Source organism: Capricornis sumatraensis, chromosome 16 (assembly GCF_032405125.1).
Source record: "Capricornis sumatraensis isolate serow.1 chromosome 16, serow.2, whole genome shotgun sequence".
Lineage (NCBI taxonomy): Eukaryota > Metazoa > Chordata > Mammalia > Artiodactyla > Bovidae > Capricornis > Capricornis sumatraensis.
Window position 1 is genome coordinate 22405446 of NC_091084.1, and position 12982 is coordinate 22418427.

The following is a 12982-nucleotide window of genomic DNA, read 5'->3' on the forward strand; positions in this document are numbered from 1 at the left end:
CACTAGGACCACAGCCTTGTCTAACTCAATGAAACTAAGCCATGCCCTGTGGGGCCACCCAGGATGGGCAGGTTATGGTGGAGAGGTCTGACAGAATGTGGTCCACTGGAGAAGGGAACGGCAAACCACTTCAGTATTCTTGTCTTGAGAACCCCATGAACAGTATGAAAAGGCAAAATGGGATAGGATACTGAAACAAGAATTCCCCAGGTCAGTAGGTGCCCAATATGCTACTGGAGATCAGTGGAGAAATAACTCCAGAAAGAATGAAGGGATGGAGCCAAAGCAAAAACAACACCCACCTGTGGATGTGAACGATGATGGAGGCAAGGTCTGATGCTGTAAAGAGCAATATTGCATAGAAACCTGGAATATTAGGTCCATGAATCAAGGCAAATTGGAAGTGGTCAAACAGGAGATGGCAAGAGTGAATGTTGACATTCTAGGAATCAGCGAACTAGAATGGACTGGAATGGGTGAATTTAACTCAGATGACCATTATATCTACTACTGCGGGCAGGAATCCCTCAGAAGAAATGGAGTAGCCATCATGGTCAACAAAAGAGTCCGAAATGCAATACTTGGATGCAATCTCAAAAACGACAGAATGATCTCTGTTCGTTTCCAAGGGAAACCATTCAGTATCACAGTAATCCCAAGTCTATGCCCCAACCAGTAACGCTGAAGAAGCTGAAGTTGAATGGTTCTATGAAGACCTACAAGACTTCTTAGAACTAACACCCAAAAAGATGTCCTTTTCATTACAGGGGACTGGAATGCAAAAGTAGGAAGTCAAGAAACACCTGGAGTAACAGGCAAATTTGGCCTTGGAATATGGAATGAAGCAGGGCAAAGTCTAATAGAATTTTGCCAAGAGAATGCACTGGTCATAGCAAACACCCTCTTCCAACAACACAAGAGAAGACTCTACACATGGACATCACCAGATGGTCAACACCGAAATCAGATTGATTATATTCTTTGCAGCCAAAGATGGAGAAGCTCTATACAGTCAGCAAAAACAAGACCGGGAGCTGATTGTAGCTCAGATCATGAGATCCTTATTGCCAGATTTAGACTTAAATTGAAGAAAGTAGGGAAAACCACTAACCATTCAGGTGTGACCTAAATCAAATCCCTTATGATTATACAGTGGAAGTAGGAAATAGATTTAAGGGCCTAGATCTGATAGATAGAGTGCCTGATGAACTATGGACTGAGGTTCGTGACATTGTTCAGGAGACAGGGATCAAGACCATCCCCATGGAAAAGAAATGCAAAAAATCAAAACAGCTGTCTGGGGAGGCCTTACAAATAGCTGTGAAAAGAAGAGAAGTGAAAAGCAAAGGAGAAAAGAAAAGATATAAGCATCTGAATACAGAGTTGCAAAGAATAGCAAGAAGAGATAAGAAAGCCTTCCTCAGCAATCAATGCAAAGAAATAGAGAAAACAACAGAATGGGAAAGACTAGAGATCTCTTCAAGAAAATGAGAGATACCAAGGGAACATTTCATGCAAACATGGGCTCGATAAAAGACAGAAATTGTGTGGACCTCACAGAAGCAGAAGATATTAAGAAGAGGTGGCAAGAATACACAGAAGAACTGTACAAAAAAGACCTTCACTACTGAGATAATCACGATGGCGCAATCACTCACCTAGAGCCAGACATCCTGGAATGTTGCAGGGGGTACTCCGCAGAAAGAGAAAGGCAGTGGAACTTCCTTCAGCAGAGCTGAGGGGTCCGGAGGAAAAGTGAGCCTGCTGTCTGCCAACCCAGTCCCTCAGTGAGCAAGAGACAATCAGACGCGACAGGGGTTCTGTCTAAGCAGTACTTTATTGTCGTAAGCTCCTGGTTTATATAGGCAAGCAGGGGGGTTTTGCGAGGGACTTTCCATAGTTCTACCAATCAAATTAAAGGTCAGATTACCATGTGCTTACATCATGACAGGGGTCTATTGTGATCACGCGTTGTCCACATGCACAGAAATCAAGAGAGCCAATCAAAAATTTTGACAAACAACTTAAGCCGTGCCCTCATCTCTTCCGCCAGGCGCCATCTTAGCTCTAAACCACAAAGCTAGCCCTTCTTTTTAAGGTTTTCCAGTTAGGGCCCCACAGAATGTGAAGTCAAGTGGGCCTTAGAAAGCAACACTACGAACAAAACTAGTGGAGGTGATGGAATTCCAGTAGAACTATTTCAAATCCTGAAAGATGATGCTGTGAAAGTGCTGCACTCAATATGCCAGCAAATTTGGAAAACTCAGCAGTGGCCACAGGACTGGAAAAGGTCAATTTTCATTCCAATCCCAAGGAAATGCAATGCCAAAGAATGCTCAAACTACTGCACAATTGCACTCATCTCACACACTAATAAAGTGATACTCAAAATTCTCCAAGCCAGGCTTCAGCAATACATGAACCGTGAACTTCCTGATGTTCAAGCTGGTTTTAGAAAAGGCAGAGGAACCAGAGATCAAATTGCCAACATCCGCTGGATCATGGAAAAAGCAAGAGAGTTCCAGAAAAACATCTATTTCTGCTTTATTAACTATGCCAAAGCCTTTGACTGTGTGGATCACAAGAAACTGTGGAAAATTCTTCAAGAGACGGGAACACCAGACCACCTGACCTGCCTCTTGAGAAACCTGTATGCAGGTCAGGAGGCAACAATTAGAACTGGACATGGAACAACAGACTGGTTCCAAATAGGAAAAAGAGGACGTCAAGGCTGTATATTGTCACCCTGCTTATTTAACTTCTATGCAGAGTACATCATGAGAAATGCTGGGCTGGAAGAAGCACCAGCTGGAATCAAGATTGCCAGGAGAAATATCAATAAACTGAGATATGCAGATGACACCACCCTTATGGCAGAAAGTGAAGAGGAACTAAAAAGCCTCTTGATGAAAGTGAAAGAGGAGAGTAAAAAAGTTGGCTTAAAGCTCAACATTCAGAAAACAAAGATCATGGCATCCGGTCCCATCACTTCATGGGAAATAGATGGAGAAACAGTGGAAACATTGTCAGACTTTATCTTGGGGGGCTCCAAAATCACTGCAGATGGTGATTGCAGCCATGAAATTAAAAGATGCTTACTCCTTGGAAGAAAAGTTATGACCCACCTAGATAGCATATTGAAAAGCAGAGACATTACTTTGCCGACTAAGGTCCATCTAGTCAAGGCTATGGTTTTTCCTGTGGTCATGTATGGATGTGAGAGTTGGACTGTGAAGAAGACTGAGCACCGAAGAATTGATGCTTTTGAGCTGTGGTGTTGGAGAAGACTCTTGAGAATCCCTTGGACTGCAAGGAGATCCATCCAGTCCATTCTAAAGGAGATCAGCCCTGGGTGTTCTTTGGAGAAAGAATGATGCTAAAGCTGAGACTCCAGTACTTTGGCCACCTCATGTGAAGAGTTGACTCACTGGAAAAGACTCTGATGCTGGGAGGGATTGGGGGCAGGAGGAGAAGGGGACGACAGAGGATGAGATGGCTGGATGGCATCACGGACTCGATGGACGTGAGTCTGAGTGAACTCCGGGAGATGGTGATGGACAGGGAGGCCTGGCGTGCTGAGATTCATGGGGTCGCAGAGTCTGACACAACTGAGTGACTGAACTGAACTGAAGTGATAGTTACTTATGGTTAAGTTTGTGGCTCAGACAGGAAAGCATCTGTCTACAATGTGGGAGACCTGGATTCGATCTCTGTGTTGGGAAGATTCCCTGGAGAAGGCTATGGCAACTCACTCCAGTACTCTTGCCTGGAAAATCCCATGGACGGAGGGGCTTGGTGCAGGCTACTGTCCTTGGGGTCACAAAGAGTCGGGCACGACTGAGTGACTTCACTTTCACTTTCATGGTTAAGTTTTCTTCTTGCCTTTTTTATATTTTGGAAGGGCGGGCTGTGTGACTTTGAAAGAGGAAGGAAAGGAGGGAGAAAGGAGGATAATATCCATGTATTCATTTAGCAAATATTTATTGAGCATCTAGTAGTGCTGGGGATTCAGCAAGCACAAAAAACAAACAAACCAAATTCCTGTCCTCACAGTTTAACTTTCCAGGGCCAAGGAAGGTTAGAAAATCAATGAAAACACATAGGATATTTTAGATGGTGGGAAGTGCTTTGGAGAATAAAAAAGCAGAGGAGAGCCACGGCGTTGAGGAGAGGATGGGGGTGAGGCACTGCATTTTAAGTGGGGTGGTCTCAGGTGGATGCCTCGGGGACAGCAGGAGCCAAGAGGGTCAGGATGGGGTTAAAAGATCTGTGTGTGGAGGGGCACTTCCAGGGGGAACAGGCCGAGGAGACTTATTCCTGTGGGATGGAAGCTGCTGGAAGTTTTTGAGAAAAGCCGTGTGATGTTCTGCTTGGTGAGTCAGTGATGTTCTGACCGCCCAGCTTTCTGTGCTAGGCATTCACGTAAACGACCCATTCAGTCTTGTAAAGTACCCCACAGGGTACTTGATCATCGTTTTGCAGATGAGAGCCTGCATGACCTTTGCCAAAGTCACACCTCTTTGGTGTGACTAAGGGTCAGGGAGAGTTAACCTCTGTGCAAGCCCTGGCTTCGTCCCCTGTGAAATAGAAATGATACCTATCAGCATGCTAGTGTATATCAAAGGCCTAGCAAAGTGCTTGGGGAACACAACGAATGTTCATCTCCTTCTTTGTCCTCAGATGGCACCCACAATTAAGGACAAAGTCAACACACTAGATATAAGGCACTCACAGAGCCTAGGCACAACCATGCACTTCCTAGGTCTTAGAAGCCTTCTTTCTCCTTTTCCCACCCTGTCTCTGGGTTCAGTGTTCTTGTCCATGTACGGAGCCTGTTGGACTTCTCTCTCAGGCAGTTTTCAGTTAGAAAGTTCTTCACTGGTTCTACATTGTTTTAGAGGCTTGTTAAACCCCCTAAGCAACCAGCTTGTGCCCACTGTGGGGACTCCATCCTTCTCAAGGATGATTTGAGAGGTGTGATGATAGGGTGGGCAGGTGATGTCACGTTCAAGTTTCGTTAAGTCAGTGGTGTTTCCAGAGGGCAGCTCTGAGTGCCCCAAGGAAGTTCTTAGATTTTCTGAAAATGAATGTGAAATACAAAATGTCACTGCTTGGAGTGATTCTGCCTCTCATATGTCATCCTTATTACTTTATAATTACCTTCTGACCTTTACTGACTCTGACAGTTGTGAGTCTTTAAAAAAGATTCAGGAATATTACCAGTATGCAGTTGCCTAGAAACAGGGCCTAAAATACATCTGGCTTTAATAGAAGAGCTAAAATGAGTTTTCATTTTTTGGCATTGTCTTGCTTTTCTCTCTTTTCTCCTACCCCTCCCCCCCCTTTTTTTTGAATCAACCATGAATTGCAATAAAATTTCTCACTAATCCTTTCTGAACCATCTGAAGCCAAGATATTTAGCATCGAGAGCATTTTTCCATCACGGGAAGCTTTAGCAACACTAACTTGGTATTAGGGAAATCTAATCCCTAGCCCACTTACGCACAGCATGTATAGAATCTGTATTGTCAAATCACTCACCACTCTCTCAGAGGAAGCTTTTGCTGGCACTCCTTGAGAATGCTAGGAGGAGGAGATATCATTTGTCTCGTCATTAAGGCATGTTCTATTACACTTGGCCAAATGGCTGCAAACCTCATTTTCTGACCCATAAAAATTTCTCTTCACTACTCCAACCTTTCTTCCAGGATTCATCCTCTCCATTCTACTCCGTTTCAATTGCAGTATTCAGACAGTCTATAGCTAGTGCCCACTGCAAACACAAGATCTCATCCCCTGATAAAGAGAAAAGAAAATAACAGTGAAAAGAAGACACAGACAATATTCTATTGCTTCTTTGTCTGCTGTTTGATTTCTGCCAGTGGGAATGTACTGGTCTGCAGGGATGCTGCTGGTGGCAAAGGTTACATCCAGCCTTAGTAGGTCATGTGATCTGGAAGTCTGAAGCCCAGGTCATCGGTCCAACTCTTACTTACCCTGCAGAGATTCAGGGGGTGTGCACTTCTGCAAGGGGAGGAGTGAGGATACATTTTGTTATGAGCTGTTCTAGAATTAGCTCCCATTGCTCAACTTTGCCTGCAGGCTGTTTCCAAATGTGCTTGGTCATAAGAACCACTGAAGTCTTGCTGAAAGGCCTCATTCAGAGCCTTGCTGAAGACCCTGGTGTAGCAGGCCTGGTTCAGCCTTTAACAAGCACCTGGGTGATTCTTATCAGGCACGTGTAGGAAGCACAGACAAACAGAATGGAGCCCAGGCCGGCACCTTAGACCCACAGCGCCGTTTCTCTGGCGCCGATTCCACCGTCGCTTGTGCGCCCTTTTGGCTCCAGCCATTCCGCTGGTGGCACTACTGCAGGAGCCAGAGGGGAGGTGGGCTCGATCCCTGGGTTGGGAATATTCATCTGGAGGAGGGCACGGCAATTCACTCCAGTATTCCTGCCTGGAGAATCCCATGGGCAGAGGAGCCTGGGGGCTACAGTCCATGAGGTCCCAAAGAGCTGGCTGAAGTGGCTTAGCAGTGGCAAGGTGCCACTCACGTGTTCCGTGCTAGGGGATGACTCCACGCCTTTCCTCATGCTCTGCCCGCTGCCCCAAGCTGCACGCCCCCTTCACCAGGCTCAGCGTTAGGACTCTGGGCTGGTATCCCTTGTGTTTCTTGAGCCCCCAGCTCTCGCTGGAACAGGAACAGCCCCAGTATTTATTACAGTCAGTGGCCTCCCTGCCAATAACCCATGTCCTACTTTCTTCAGTTCACCTCTGCCTCAGACTTCTTATTTTGAGTGCAAGGGACTTGGCGTGTTTTATGTTCACACTTACGCTAGAGAGCCTGGCACGTGGTAGGCCCTTGAGAACTCTGTTAACCTCAGTCTGCTGTGCTAGACTAGGAGTTCCTGAAGCTGGGCCTTCACCTCCACCACCCCAGCACCCTGTTCATGCCAGCCACTTGAATGTGAGTTGAATGAATCACTGAGAAACTTGACTTTATAAGCAGGCATGGGTCCAGGCAGAACTCTGAGTGGAGGGGAGATTAAGCGAATACAACTTTGAAAGGGAAGAAAGGAGCCAAATAGTGGGAAAGCACAGAAATCTGAAGAAGGGAGGAGGGAAGTGAGACACAGAAGAGTGGCTGAGAGCCCGGGCTTTCAGATGCAGTAGGTGTGGTTTAGAGACCTTGCTCCACCAGGTCCTAGATTTATGACCTCAGGTGTTACTTAATTTCTCTGAACTTCACATCTTCATGTGTAAAGTGGAGCCAATAGCTGCTTTTTTATTAAGCATTCACTATATGCTGAGCTCTTTGTATCCATTAACTTGTATGATCCTAACAACTATCCTATAAGCATATAACCCCCATCTACCCATCAGCCAGTTTCAACAAGTGCCAACTCCCAGTAATGACTCTTTCTTCTATAACCTCAACCCCTCCAACCCCACCCTCCAGGCCCCTGTCAACTGAAATAAAAATGCACAATGTGAGAGCTGTGAGTTCTGGGTCTCTTTGGAGGTTTACTGAGGACTAGAGGTGGGGAGACACCTCACAGAGAGCTCTGAGGAGCTGCCCCGGAGAGGGTGGGGGTGAGGAGGTCAGTAGAAACGTGATTTTGGAGAAGGGTTACGTGCAGTCAAGCTCACATCTTGGTAGAAGGTTACTGTTAGTCACAATCAGTTAGTGATTTTAGTGCTTATCTAAGTATGGAGAGATGCAAGAATCTGGGTTCATGAATTTTTTTCTCCTGAAAATAATCTACCTGAAGGCTTTTTCTGTCAGTTTGCTCAGAGCATAGAGTGCCTCATGGCTGGCATTCACCCGAATTCTTTCCAGGGTGTTTTGCAGGTCAGTGAGTGCAGGGCCTAATGTCCAGATTCTTATAGAACTGGGTGGCAAGTGACATTCCTTACTTGACTCTCCTACCCCAACCCTCCCCTCTGGTTATTTTCAAGCAGACCCCAGACAGAATGTTGATATCTTCTATAATGTTTTGATAGCTTCGCCACATCTGAAGTTATTCTAATCTAAGTAAACAACCTGGGTTCTGGACAAGAAACAGTTGAACGCCTTTCCTGTTTTTGTTGCCATTCTTGTCTTTCAACTTCTGAACCACACAGCCCACTCATGAGCTGATTGATACCCATCAGGCCGCAGGTGGCCCTGAAGTTAGAGAAAGAATGAGGCTTAGCACTCTTGCTCACCAAGTGAGAAGGCAGCTGGTGGAGAGCATCATGGAAAACCATCTCTGTTTTTGGGCTTTGTGTGCATGAGCTCGATAAAGATGGTTGCAGTGACTGGTTCAGACCACAGCCAAACCAGGCTCTCCCTGAATAAATCTGCCTCCAGACCTAAAACTCTGTCCACATGGCACGTTCCCTTGATTGCTTAGAAGAAACTGGGGTGCTCATCTGGGGACAGTTCTGGGCCACTGAGACCTCATTAGAACTGGTCTCCTTTGGGTAACAGCAATGAGCTTTAGCAGCTGCACAGGCAGACAGCAAAAAGAAAAGCCCTCTTTGATTAAATTGTCACTTGGTCCTGTCACATCAGGCTATCATTTCGGCTGATCTTTCAAAGTTCTTTGACCCCGCATCTGAAGGAATTCTAAAATACCTGAGCTCTGTGATAAGCAGATAACTGTCTTGAGTATTCCTTCTTTTAGACGTGGATGTCTCAGCCATTTTGAGACTAATGTGCTGTTTAAAAGTTTCTTTTCTTCTTTTTCCCCCCCAGAGTTCATTTTCCTACTTAAGCAATGAGCTCTAAATAGACCTGTTCACCACAGCCACAGAAAAAACCAACAAAAAAAGCAATCCTTGTAAAAAGAGAAATATGATCAAGTTGCCACTTCGTAATTCTCTCTGTAGATTAATACCAGTTCCTCTTGAATGAGACTCTAATCCTGAAGGAATCTCCTAAGGTCTTCTTTGTGATCAATATAAGGCAAATCAAAGGTAAGCTTGGAGCCAGTGAGAGAGCTTTATTTATTTATCATTTATTTTTTGTAGTGATGCCAATATTCCTAGCACACTGTAACTTCTGAGGCAGACAGCATTATGTAACCATGCATCGATAAAAACCACCCCCGTCCTGCTGAGGCAGGGCTTCTCCTTCCTCCTAATAATGAGCTGGAGGTTGTTAGAGGTGAGGAGGCAGACTGCTTTCTTTCTGTTGCAAGAAAGTTTTGATGTCAGCCCTTGGCACGAATAGGAAGCTGGTTGGTCCCAGGAAGGAAAGCCTGATCTGGGTTCTGCCTCAGGGCTGGCAGAGGTTTCTACACCTGCACGCCTGCCATTCAGAGCACAGTAAACAGTAAACGATGTCCTCATTCAGAGGTTACTGAAATTTCTGTGTCAAGACACATCATTAAATGTATCCACAGAAAGGCTGCTTCCACCACCTTTGGCCATAGTTGTCTGAAATGGCGTCTCTGAGTTAAGCTACCCTGCTAGTTCAGAAAATTCTAAGGCAAACGGCGGCTCTAGTGATGCCCTCCATTTTAGCTAACAGTACCTGATGCCTGAAAGCTCTGCTCATCCTCTTCAGTATTGGACCAAGATACTGGTTCTCAACCACAGTGTGGCTCTGTTCACTGGCATAATAGCAGTAGCTGCCCTTAAAGACAAAACGGCAAACCTTAGTGACGTAATCCAAAAACGTTTATTTCTCATTTACTCATTGCCTCTCCCCTCCCCTCCTCTACCTGGAGGCAGGGCTGTCTGAACACAAGGATCCCAGGGTCTCTGCTGTGGGGAAGGGAAAAGAGGGAGGAGGTTCCCAGCTCTTAGCCCATTGGCCAGAATTAGTTATGTGACCCCAGCCCACCTTCAAGGGAGGCTGGGAAACATGAAATATCCGGTGAGCACTGATATTCTGTATTACATTTGCTGTCATAATTCCATGATTTTCTGTATTTTCTAGCAAATCACCGACAAAAATGTTGAATAAAGTCGGGACAAGAACCCTGAATGCACTGTGAAGTGACTCCCCTCTGGTATTTTGGTTCAGAGAAAGCCATTCTTCACGCCAGCTCCACTGTGGGGTTCAGGATAGGTTCTGGGTCCTGGCCGAAGGACGTTCAGGAAACATCAGGGCCCTAGTCCTGAAGGAATGGTATTCTGCTCAGGGCAAGAAGAATGCTGTTCTTTTGTAAGAAAACCCGCATCATTCCTAGAAGGAAGGGACTATGAAAATAACACTGTTCTCTTTTTGGTGGCTGAAGTTCATATGCTCATTTTCAACTCCCCTGTTGAGGTAGGTAGGTTTCCAAGTCCCAGCTGGAGGATGCATTATGTCATCTGCTGCTCAGTTCCTAATGAACACAAAGAAGGCAGCAGCTACAGAAAATGTTTCAGGTAGTAGGGGAACTACTGAAAAATAAAACAGCATCCCGGTCCTGCCCTGCAGATCCAGACTGCGAAACTGACAATGGCCGTGTAAACAATACAGGCAGGGAAAGTTCTAGCACCAGTTCCAAGTCAGTAGTCTTCTACAGCTAGGGGAGCAAGTGAAAACAGGTGAACTTTCCACCTGCTGCATCAACTTTCTGGGAGTGATAAATGAGAGATTGAGAGGAATGCACCTTTCAAAGGCATTCCAGAATCTTGGAGAGAGGATGATTAGGGAGACTGAAGACTTTTTATTTATTTCTCAAAAGAGACTTAAGAAGGAAGAGAGAGAAAGAGTTTTTAAACTTATAGTTAGTAACTTGCCAAATCTGAGCAGGGTGTGAGTATGTGGCTGAGTGCTCATGTATAATTACAATGCTATAGAGCCTTGTGTCATGTGGAGTAGAGGTGAATAGATTTTCTGAAGTGCTATGGTGGGACTTTTTCATTACTCTGAAAGGAGGGGCTGATTCTGAAGTCACTTGATGAGGGGGGTTTCTTTCTCTTGCAAGGGGTTTTCAGTCTATGACCTGGATGTTACCAGAAGCACTTCTGACCCCTAAGATCTCAGCAGTATCTTTCAGTAGTATATTAACATAACATAATAACATCAGTTTCACTGCCTGTGGAGGTCCAGTGCCAAATTTCCATCAATTCTTGGGGACGCACCCTCCCATAGCCCTGTGCCCTTGGCTACACACACACCGCTTTGGTCCTCACCATGTTATCAAAACATGAAACTAAGCTCTTTCAGCAGTTTTCAGACACACACATAGACCCCACTAAACTTTATGAGCATATGTTTATAAGTTTATGACTTCTCTGAAGTTAGCAGACAACATTTAAAAATCCATTTTATGGAGAAATATTCCACTCTTGTGAATTGAAAGACTCAACATTGTTATAATGTTCTCCCTAAAATGATCTATAGATTCAACACAGTCCCTTTCAAAATTCTAAGAGGTTTTATATAGAAATTGATAAGCTTATTCTAACATGCATATACAAATACAGAGGACCTAGAATAGCCAGAATAATTTGAAGAACAAAGTTTGAAGACTTACATCACCTTAGTCTAATATGTATTATAAATCTACAGTCCTCAAGATAATGTGGTATTAGCATAAAGATAGATATATATGAATCAATGGGGCAGAATAGAGTTCAGTGATAGACCCACACATAAATGGTCAATTGACTCTGACAAAGGTATACAGGCAATTCAGTGGAAGAAAGACATTCTTTAACTAATGGTGCTGGAATAATTCATGTCCATATGCAAAAATATGATCTGTGCTACATACTTGCTCCATGTCAAAAGAATGAACTCAAAATGGATCTTGGATCTAAATGTAAAACCCAGAAGTATAAAACTTTTGGAAGAAAAAATAAGAGAATATCTTCGGGACCTTGAGTTGGGCAAAGGTTTTTTAGTTATGACACCAAAAGCATCATGCAGGAAAGAAAAGACCGAATTAATTGGACTTCACTAAAATTGGGAACTTCTGCTTCAAAAGGCACTGTTAAAGAGAATGAAAAGTCAAGCCACAGAGTGGAAAAAAAATGTGTAAACTACATATCTGGTAAAGGACTTGTATCCAACAGTATAAATAACTCTCAAGACTCAGTAAAACAACTCAATAAGAGAAATGGGGAAATATTTTAATGGGTATTTAATAAAGAAAGATATGTAGATGGTAAATAAATACATGAAATGATGCTCAACATCGTTTGTTATTCTGTTCAGTTCGGTTGCTCAGTCATATCCGACTCTTTGTGACCCCATGGACTGCAGCATGCCAGGCTTCCCGGTCCATCACCAACTCCTGAAGCTTACTCAAATTCATGTCCATTGAGTCAATGATGCCATCCAACCATCTCATCCTCTGTTGTCCCCTTCTCTTTGTGCCTTCAATCTTGCTCAGCATCAGGGTCTTTTCCAAGGAGTCAGTTCTTCATGTCAGGGGGCCAAAGTATTGGCACTTCAGCTTCATCATCAGTCCTTCCAATGAATATTCAAGACTGATTTCTTTTAGGATTGACTGGTTTGATGTCCTTGCAACCCAAGGGACTCTCAAGAGTCTTCTTCAATACCACAGTTCAAAAGCATCAATTCTTCGGCTCTCAGTTTTCTTTATGGTCCAACTCTCACATCCATACGTGACTACTGGAAAAACCATAGCTTTGACTATATGGACCTTTGACAGAAAAGTAATGTCTCTGCTTTTTAATATAATGTCTAGGTCGGTCATAGCTTTTCTTCCAAGGAGCTAGCGTCTTTTAATTTCGTAACTGCAGTCACTGTCTGCAGTGATTTTGGAGCCCAAGAAAATAAAATCTGTCACTGTTGCCATTTTTTCTCCATCTGTTTGCCATGAAGTAATGGGATCAGATGGCATGATCTTCATTTTTTGAATGTTGAGTTTTAAGCCGGTTTTAGAGTACTGGAGTGGGTGGCCATGTCCTCCTCCAGGGATCTTCCCAATCCAGGTCTCCTGCATTGCAGGCGGATTCTTTACTGTCCGAGCCACCAGGGAAGCCCTCATTTGTTATTAGAGAAATGCAAATTAAATCACATAAGATGC